Below are 9,003 nucleotides of genomic sequence, written 5' to 3' on the forward strand. Positions count from 1 at the left end.
AAACTTTTTTGAATTTTATCTTTTGATTATTACTTGATTTGTTTTGACTAGACTTTCTAAAGTTACATTCATATGCTCTATGTCCTAACTTATTGCAATAATAACAAGTAATATTTTCATTTTTAGCTTTTACAAAAATATTCTTTAATAATTTTTGTTTCCTATTTGTTTTATATCCTAAACCGGCCTTATCATATACAGCTTTTTGGCTATCAAGAATCAAATTTAATTTGGTAGAACTAAGAGTAAATTTATCTACCAAAGTTTTATATTTTTCAGCATCTTCTTTTAACTTAATATTTTCAGCAATTAAGTTCTTGGTTTCATTTTCAAGTTTCCTACTTAATGTTTCGTAGTTATGAGACAGTTTTATCTTATCTTTAATGAGAGATTGATTTTCTTCTTTTAGAGCTTTGTTTTTATTAATTACCTTTTTATGTTCTTCCATGAGTTCTAAAAATGCATCATGTAATTCATCAACAGTAAAATCGCAGTCAAGTTCAGAATCTACCTCATCGTCATTGGCCATATGACATATTTGGGCCGTGTCTTGATGATCTTCGTCCTCCGAACTTGATTCCTCACTCTCACTCCAATCGGCCATAAAATTCTTCTTTTTCAATTTTCTTGCCATCCACTTCAAATCTGGGCAATCTATCTTATAATGCCCGGGTTTGTTACACTCATAGCAAATGGGAGTTTCTTTCTCCTTTTCTTTGTCCTTACCCTTTTCTTTGCTTGAGTTACCTTTAATGAAGGGCTTCTTTTTATGGAATCTATTCTTACCTCTCATGAATTTTCTGAATTTTCTCCCAAGCACTGCCATCCCTTCTTCATCAATATCTTCATCATCATTTGAATCTTCCGATTCAGTTTGTTGTCTAGGGGTGGTAGTCTTTAGGGCAATAGGCTTTCTCCTCTTGACCTCATCTTCTGAATTTTGCCTCATTGTCAACTCATAGGTCATGAGTGATCCTAGAAGCTCCTCTAACTGCAGTGTGTTGAGGTCCTTTGCTTCTTGAATAGCGGTTACCTTGGCCTCCCAATTCCTTGGTAGAGACCTGAGAATTTTACGCACCAAATCAGAGTTAGAATAAGACTTTCCTAAACTCTTAAGCCCATTTATAATATCAGTAAAACGAGTAAACATATCAGTTATGGACTCAGTAGATTCCATTTTAAACAGTTCATACTTGTGTACTAATATGTTTATCTTAGACTCCTTAACTTGATTGGTCCCTTCATGTGTGACCTCAAGTCTATCCCAAATTTCTTTGGCGGTGGTGCAAGTGGATATTCTATTAAATTCATTTACATCTAAAGAGCAGTAAAGTATATTTACAGCTTTTGCATTTAACTGTGCTAATCTTCTATCATTTTCATTCCAATCCATTTCTGGTTTGGGTATGATAGTGCCCTCTATGTTAAGTGTGGGTGTGTGAGGTCCTCTAGTGATGATTTGCCATAGTTCATAATCTGAAGCTTGAATGAATATCCTCATTCTGGCTTTCCAATATGTGTAGTTTGTGCCATTAAATAGAGGAGGTCTATTTGTGGATTGTCCCTCACTCATTGCACATCCCACTTGGGTTGTCATGATCTTTAACTCTTGATTGTTAGATCAATGAGTACTATTAGAGCACCTTGCTCTGATACCACTTGTTGCCCAAGGTGACAAGCCAAGAGGGGGAGGTGAATTGGTTTCTTCTTTACTTTAGTGCTTTTAAAACTTTCTTAGTTAACTGCGATGGATGCTTACTTAGGTTATTAGAGTGAGTTAAACTAATGCAAGAATAGAAAGTAAAGCAAGAGAGAATGAAAGCACAAACACAATCCAAACACAACAATATATAGTGGTTCGGTGCTCTCCTTAGCACCTATGTCCACTCCCCAAGCGTACCCTTGGGAATTCACTATAATCTCGCGGATTACAGTTGGATTGTTTTCCGGGCTCACAATCCAAAAACCTTGTTGGTTTTACGGGATCACCAACGAACCTATACAACTTTGGTTTTCCGGGTTCACCAAAAACCTTGTTGGTTTTGCGGGCTTACCAACGAACCTTTACAACTTTGGTTTTCCGGGTTTACCAAAAACCATTGTTGGTTTTGCGGGCTCACCAACGAACCTTTACAAAGTTTTCAAACAAATGAAAAGAAAAGATTTAAACTCCTAAATGAGCATATAGAACAATATGAGCAATGAAGAAGAGTTAGAAAGAAATTATCGCTTTGAAGTCGCTTGGCTCTTCTTTGTCAAGGAAGCTTCACTCTTCAATGGGGGAAGGAGCCCTTGATGCCTCTTTGAATCTGCTCAATCCCTTTCTTTGATTTTTGAATGAAGCTCTTGATGAAGAAGATTAGGGCTCTTTGGTTTTCTTGTGTATCCTTTGATTTTCCACTCAAAAGTTATTTATTCTGATGAATAGTGCCCTTTTAAATAGTTTTCAACCTTCCTTGGACAAGCCCCATTGGTCAGATTTGAAAAACTAGCCGTTACATGCCTTGGGAAGGACAAAAAGTACATCTGCAGAACTAGCTGTTACTGTTCAGCCCGTGTTTGGGTCGGCTCAACCTGTCCTTGGGTCGACCCAACTTGGCCTTGGGTCGACTCAAACATTCCTTGGGTCGACCCTCTCAGAGAACACAGAAACATGAATTTCAAACTTCCTTCACTTGGGTCGACCCAACCATTCTTTGGGTCGACTCAAAGTTCACTTGGGTCGACTCAACTTCTTCTTGGGTCGACCCTCTCAGTAATTCCAGAGAGCCATTTTCTGTCTGTCTTTCTGTCTTCCATTTGGGTCGACCCTCTCAGGGTTTGGGTCGACTCAAAGTTCACTTGGGTCGACTCAACTTCTTCTTGGGTCGACCCTCTCAGTAATTTCAGAGAACCATTTTCTGTCTGTCTTTCTGTCTTGCCTTTGGGTCGACCCTCTCAGGGTTTGGGTCGACTCAAGCTTGGGTCGACTCAACCACTGTGTGGGTCGACCCTCTCAGTAAATCCAGAGAGCATTTTTCCTTTGCATTTTGAGGTTCTTTGGAGGTTGGGTCGACTCATGCCTACCTTGGGTCGACCCAACTCACTGTTCATTTGTGCTGTTTTTGCATGAGTGTGCCAGATGATTCCTTTAAGTCCCGGGGTTGACCCAATCAACCTATGGGTCGACTCAATTCACACTTTGCTGCATTCTCAAGATTAGATCCATCCAAATGAACAAGACCATATATATATTTTCAATTAAACAAATATACGGAGAGTAATGAACTTATAAATGAAGTATCAATTTAACTTATAGCAAGCTCTAGATAATTGCTTGTTAATCATCAAAATAACACTATCATCCTCAGGACCCCTCATCATCATCGCCTCCCGATCTCCTTCGGAAGCGAAATGGACCGCCAGCACATCCTCTGCCATGGTAAAAACCTCGGCATTATAGTCCATATTCCCCACCCGTCTCAACTCCCTCACTACCCATTCGACCGGGACCTTCCGTCCTACGCTCTGCATAAAGACGGTTGTGGACTGCCATTCCCTTCTGGTCATCTCCAGCCGCTCCTCGGGGACCTCCAGAACCTCAGAGAAACGTTGCTGCAAATTCCCCAACTCCCGGTCAGTTATCCGGTGGCGAGACCAGCTTCCCTGCTTTGCCGTGCCCTTCGCCACCGCGCCCATGTCGCCTCCTTCATCTCGGCCCCGGGAGGGAGATGCCCTAGCCCCTCGGCCCTACCGGCCTTCCCTGTCTCCCTCTCCTGCGTCTTCTTGTCGTCCATACACACTCCCAGCTCCCGTTCGAGAGAATACCCCACTGACCGCACACTTTTTGATGCGGCTCTCTCTCTCTCCTCACTCTCTCTCTCTCCTCACTCCTAATGCAAGAGCCTCAAATAGGACTTTGGCAGAAATGGCTCGCACTATGTTATGTGAGTCAAATCTTCCAAAGTACTTTTAGGTTGAAGCTATAAATACTGCTTGCTATATTTTAAACCATATTTTAATTTGTCCTATTACAAAATAAACTCCTTATGAACTTTGGAAGAATAAGAAACCAACTGTCAAATATTTTAGAGTATTTGGCTATCGATGTTTTATTTTAAACAATGGCAAGGAAGATCTAAGCAAATTTAATGCCAAGTCAGATGAGGGTATCTTCTTAGGATACTCTACTTCTAGCAGAACATACAGAGTCTTCAACAAGAGAACTCTTGTTGTTGAAGAATCAATTAATATTATTTTTGATGAGTCTGATAGTAAGTCTCCTAGGAGAGAAAGTATTCTTGATGATGATGCAGGGATAATTGAGTTTGAAAAGCTGAAACTTAATGACGTACCAAATCAAGAAAAGGAAGATGAAGAGGAAACAGAAGATTATCATAATCCACCACAATCTCAAGACTTGCTAAAGGAATGGAGGTATGCACATAGACATCCTAAAGATTTAATTATTGGTGATCCATCACAAGGGGTAAGAACTCGATCCTCTCTAAAAAATTTAAATAATTATCTTGCTTTTGTTTCACAAATAGAACCTAAAACTTATGAAGAAGCAGAACATGACATACATTGGATTAATACCATGCAAGAATAATTAAATCAATTTAAAAGAAGTAATGTATGGACACTAACTGAAAGACCAAAGCTTAATTCAGTAATTGGAACCAAATGGGTCTTTAGGAATAAGTTAGATGAAAATGGAGTAGTTATAAGGAATAAAGCTAGGCTTGTAGCTAAGGAATACAATCAAGAAGAAGGGATAGATTTTGAAGAAATATTTGCTCCCGTGGCTAGATTAGAAGCTATTAGATTACTTCTAGCTTTTGCATGCTTTATGGATTTCAAATTATATCAAATGAATGTAAAAAGTGCTTTCTTAAATGGTTATATAGAAGAAGAAGTATATGTAGAGCAACCCCCTGGTTTTGAGAATCATGAATTTCCTGATTATGTATTTAAATTACATAAGGCATTATACGGATTGAAACAAGCACCTAAGGCATGGTATGATCGATTAAGCAAATTTCTATTAAATAATGATTTTAGTAGAGGAAATGTAGACAAAACACTCTTCCTTAAGAGAAATGATAAAAATTTGCTAGTGGTACAAATATATATAGATGACATCATATTCGGTGCCACTAATGATAATCTATGTAAAGAATTTGCTGAATTAATGCAAGAAGAATTTGAGATGAATATGATGGGAGAAATAAATTTTTTTCTTGGATTACAAATGAAGCAAACTAAGGAAGGAATTTTTATTCATCAAACTAAGTATACAAAAAAAATACTGAAGAAGTTTGGAAATGAAAACCATAAAGAAATAGGCACTCCAATGAACCCCACTAGTAAGCTAGACAAAGATGAAAAAGAAAAAAGTATAGATATGAAATTCTATAGAGGCTTAATTGGATCTTTGCTTTATCTTACTGCCAATAGACCTGACATAGTATTCAGTGTGGGAATATGTGCTAGATACCAATCAGATCCTAAGGAATCATATTTAAGTGCTGTCAAAAGAATCCTTAGATATCTAAGAGGAACCACAAGTATAGGATTATGGTACTCTGAGACTCTTATCTTGATTTGCTTGCATATTCAGATGCGGATTTTGCTGGATGCAAATTAAATAGAAAGAGCACTAGTGGGACATGTCAATTTCTAGGAAGTAACTTAGTATCATGGTTTAGCAAAAAGCAAAATTCAGTAGCATTGTCAACGGCTGAGGCCGAATACATAGCTGCCGAAAGTTGTTATGCTCAAGTACTGTGGCTCAAGCAACAACTAGAGGACTATTGAATCAAACTAGACAATATTCCTATAAAATGTGATAATACTAGTGCCATTAATCTTACCAAAAATTTTGTTCAGCACTCTAAGGCAAAGCACATTGAAATAAGGTATCACTTCATTAGAGATCATGTGCAAACTGGGAATGTATGCATTGAATATGTGTGTATTGAGAAACAATTGGCTGACATATTTACAAAACCCTTAAGTGAAGATAGATTTTGCATGCTTAGAAAAGAATTAGGCATATGTGATCCCTTTGATTGAAAAACAAATAAAAGGACCAAGTTGTCTCATGATACTCTCCTCTCATTTAGAAAATCTCATGAAACATTGGTAAAACTATTCATTTATAGATTCCTTACACATATATCAATGCCCCATAAATATTTGGTAAGGATCAGAAAGAAGGAAGAATTTGAAAAAAAAAATTAAAACCTGAACCGGGGCCGACCCCTCCTTGAGTCGACCCAAGAAAAATCTGGGGTCGACCGAACGGCGGAACCTCCGTTTTTAAAGGGGACCCGTGAGCCATTTTAGGGCATTCTTTTCCTTTGTCCTCTTCCTAAAACCCTATTTCCCACTTTCCAATCACCTTCAAACAGTAGTAGATTGCTTCCCTAAGCCGTTGGATCATGACCTAAGTGAGGGTTTGGTAAAAATAGGACCCAAGCGAGCTGTTGCCAAGAGATCCAGAAGGGTTTCACGGCCAACCATTGTAGAAGGGCATCCTAGAGAGTCCTCTACAGTTTCTCTACGAGGTGAGACACGTGCGGAGCCTCCTCCACCTCCTTACCCCTCAGTTCAACTTGCTAAATATGCATGGAGGCCGATAACCGCAGGTAGAAGGATCCATACCGAATTTTTGGATCAAGAAGGGTTCCAGTTGGGTGGTTGGATTTGAAGGCAAGGATGGGAGTATCTTTGCTTCCTAGATTTAGTGACCTACCCGGGCTTAGTTCGTGAGTTCTATGCCTTTCTAAAAGTCGGTCCGAAAGAGCTTGTGTCTGAGGTTCGAGGAGTACGAGTTCATGTTTCAAAGGAAAGCCTAAGTGAGTTGCTTCATCTCCCCTGCAAAGGAGCCACACCAGAAAAACCAGAGAACAAGTTGAGGGCTCTACAGATAATTTATGAGAGAGATGACTTTGACTACTCAGAAAATGTAATAGCTAGTTCTTTGTCAGCTGAGATGAGGCTATTGCATAATTTCATAGGTAGGATTTTGTTTCCGAAGAGTGGAAGATTTGATCATGTATCTGAGCGTGACTTGGCCATTATGGAGCATGTCACTCAGGGTATTCCCCTGAATCTTCCAGCCATGATGATTAGGCAGATGCATGAGGCCATATGCAAATCGAGAGTCTCCTTGCCCTACGGTATGGTGCTCACTTTGATATATAGGCATCATGACATATGTGTAGAGGGAGAGATATCCAGGCATTTGTTATTCACCGACACCCATACTGCACGGTTCCTAGTGCGCATAGGTTATGAGAAGGTGGACGATCAGTGGGTGCGTGGAGGTGCAGGGGCACATGCACCAGAGGCTGATGCACCAGAGCTTGGAGACTCTATCCCTGAGCCTGAGATACCTGCGGATCATCCCACAGCACATTTAGAGGCGGGACCTTCATCATCCACACCTACGGGATGCATAGAAGAATTTTGGAGTAGGATGACTAAGCTTGTGTCAGTTCAAGTGAGGACTCTCTCTGATGGCATGATGAGTAGGATGGACAGTATGACTGCTGAGATTAGAGGCCTCAGAGACCAGGTGACAGTATTAGAGAGAGAGAGGCTCATGGTCCATATGTGCCTCGAGCAGCTGAGTCAGAGGTTTCAGCACAGAGTCACCTAGCTCATAGAGGTCCACGACAGACTCAATCCCATTAGGCCAGACCTCCCCTCGCCACTTATGCTAGGAGGATGAGGATTAGATCACAGTACTTAGATTCCCCCTAGGCCCGATGATAGCACTACAGGAGTCCATCATGATTAGTGCCTAGGATTTATCTAGTTCTCATATACATTTTACTTTGTTGATGTACTTTGCACCTTAATTGAAGAACATTGTACTTTTGGCATTAGTGTACTACAATGTTTCATTTTGATCAATGGAATTTGGATTTTATCATTTATTACTTCTACTTATCTATTGCTATATATTCTTTTGATGATAACAAAAAGGGGGAGAAGTAAGAAAAGAAAGAAGTTGCGATATAGGGGGAGAAATAAGTTTGGAAATTAAAGAAAGATATTATATTCACTTAAGGGGGAGAAATATGTAACAATGAAAATTTTTAAAATAAGAAAGTCTGAATTTTCAATCAAAATTTCTGAATTTGGCACATACTCCTCATGCCTCGATACATAACCTGAAATTCTTGCTTTATCTCAAATTTTTGAAGTTTCATCTTTAATAAAATACAAAAGAAAGGGAGAGAAAATCAAAAGCTCAAATTGACAATATTTAGATGAAAGAGGGGGAGCTTTTACTTTCAAATTTGAAAAGCTGAAATTCAGCAACTTAAGCTATTTCTAAATCAAAACTTCTAATTTTAATATAAGTGTCAATATGCTCATGTTCAATGTTTTGTAATCATCAAAAAGGGGGAGATTGAGGATGATAGTATTATTTCGATGATTAATAAAACCATTGAGGGAATCTTAAATTAATAATACAGTTTAACGTGATACATCACTAATGAATACGACACTCTCGATACACTCATGATATATTAAGAGAATGAGATCAAGATGTCTTCCAATGATTAACAACGAGATAAAATTTTTAGTGGAAAAGTGATAGAGAACTCTTAATTCTAATTCAGTAAAGTTTCAAGTGAAATATACATTTAAGGCAAAACAGTAATTTTCATTGTTAAGGGTATGTAGCTCTATTGTGGCATATACTCAAAATTGCTTGAAATACGTTTTATTGATTATATGAATTAGTCTAACCTTAAGATGCAGGAAAGTATGGATTGAGTCGACCCCAGCTTAAGTGGAGTCGACCCTGGCACACCTTAGAACCATCTGGCTGTTGGGAACCCGCCCATGCCGCAAAAAATTCAAAAATTTCAGATGGCAGCGGAAGAGGCATGCGCGGGATCGACGTTCATCTCAGGAACGTTGTTCAAAAATCGTTCGTAGATAGATTAGGATTAAAAACTTTTAAACTAATTATGAAGATCAGATCTTCACCTTGTGCGG

Source organism: Phoenix dactylifera, chromosome 15, assembly GCF_051530095.1.
Source record: "Phoenix dactylifera cultivar Ajwa chromosome 15, Ajwa_hap1_PhDact_Kaust_v1.1, whole genome shotgun sequence".
Taxonomy (NCBI): domain Eukaryota; kingdom Viridiplantae; phylum Streptophyta; class Magnoliopsida; order Arecales; family Arecaceae; genus Phoenix; species Phoenix dactylifera.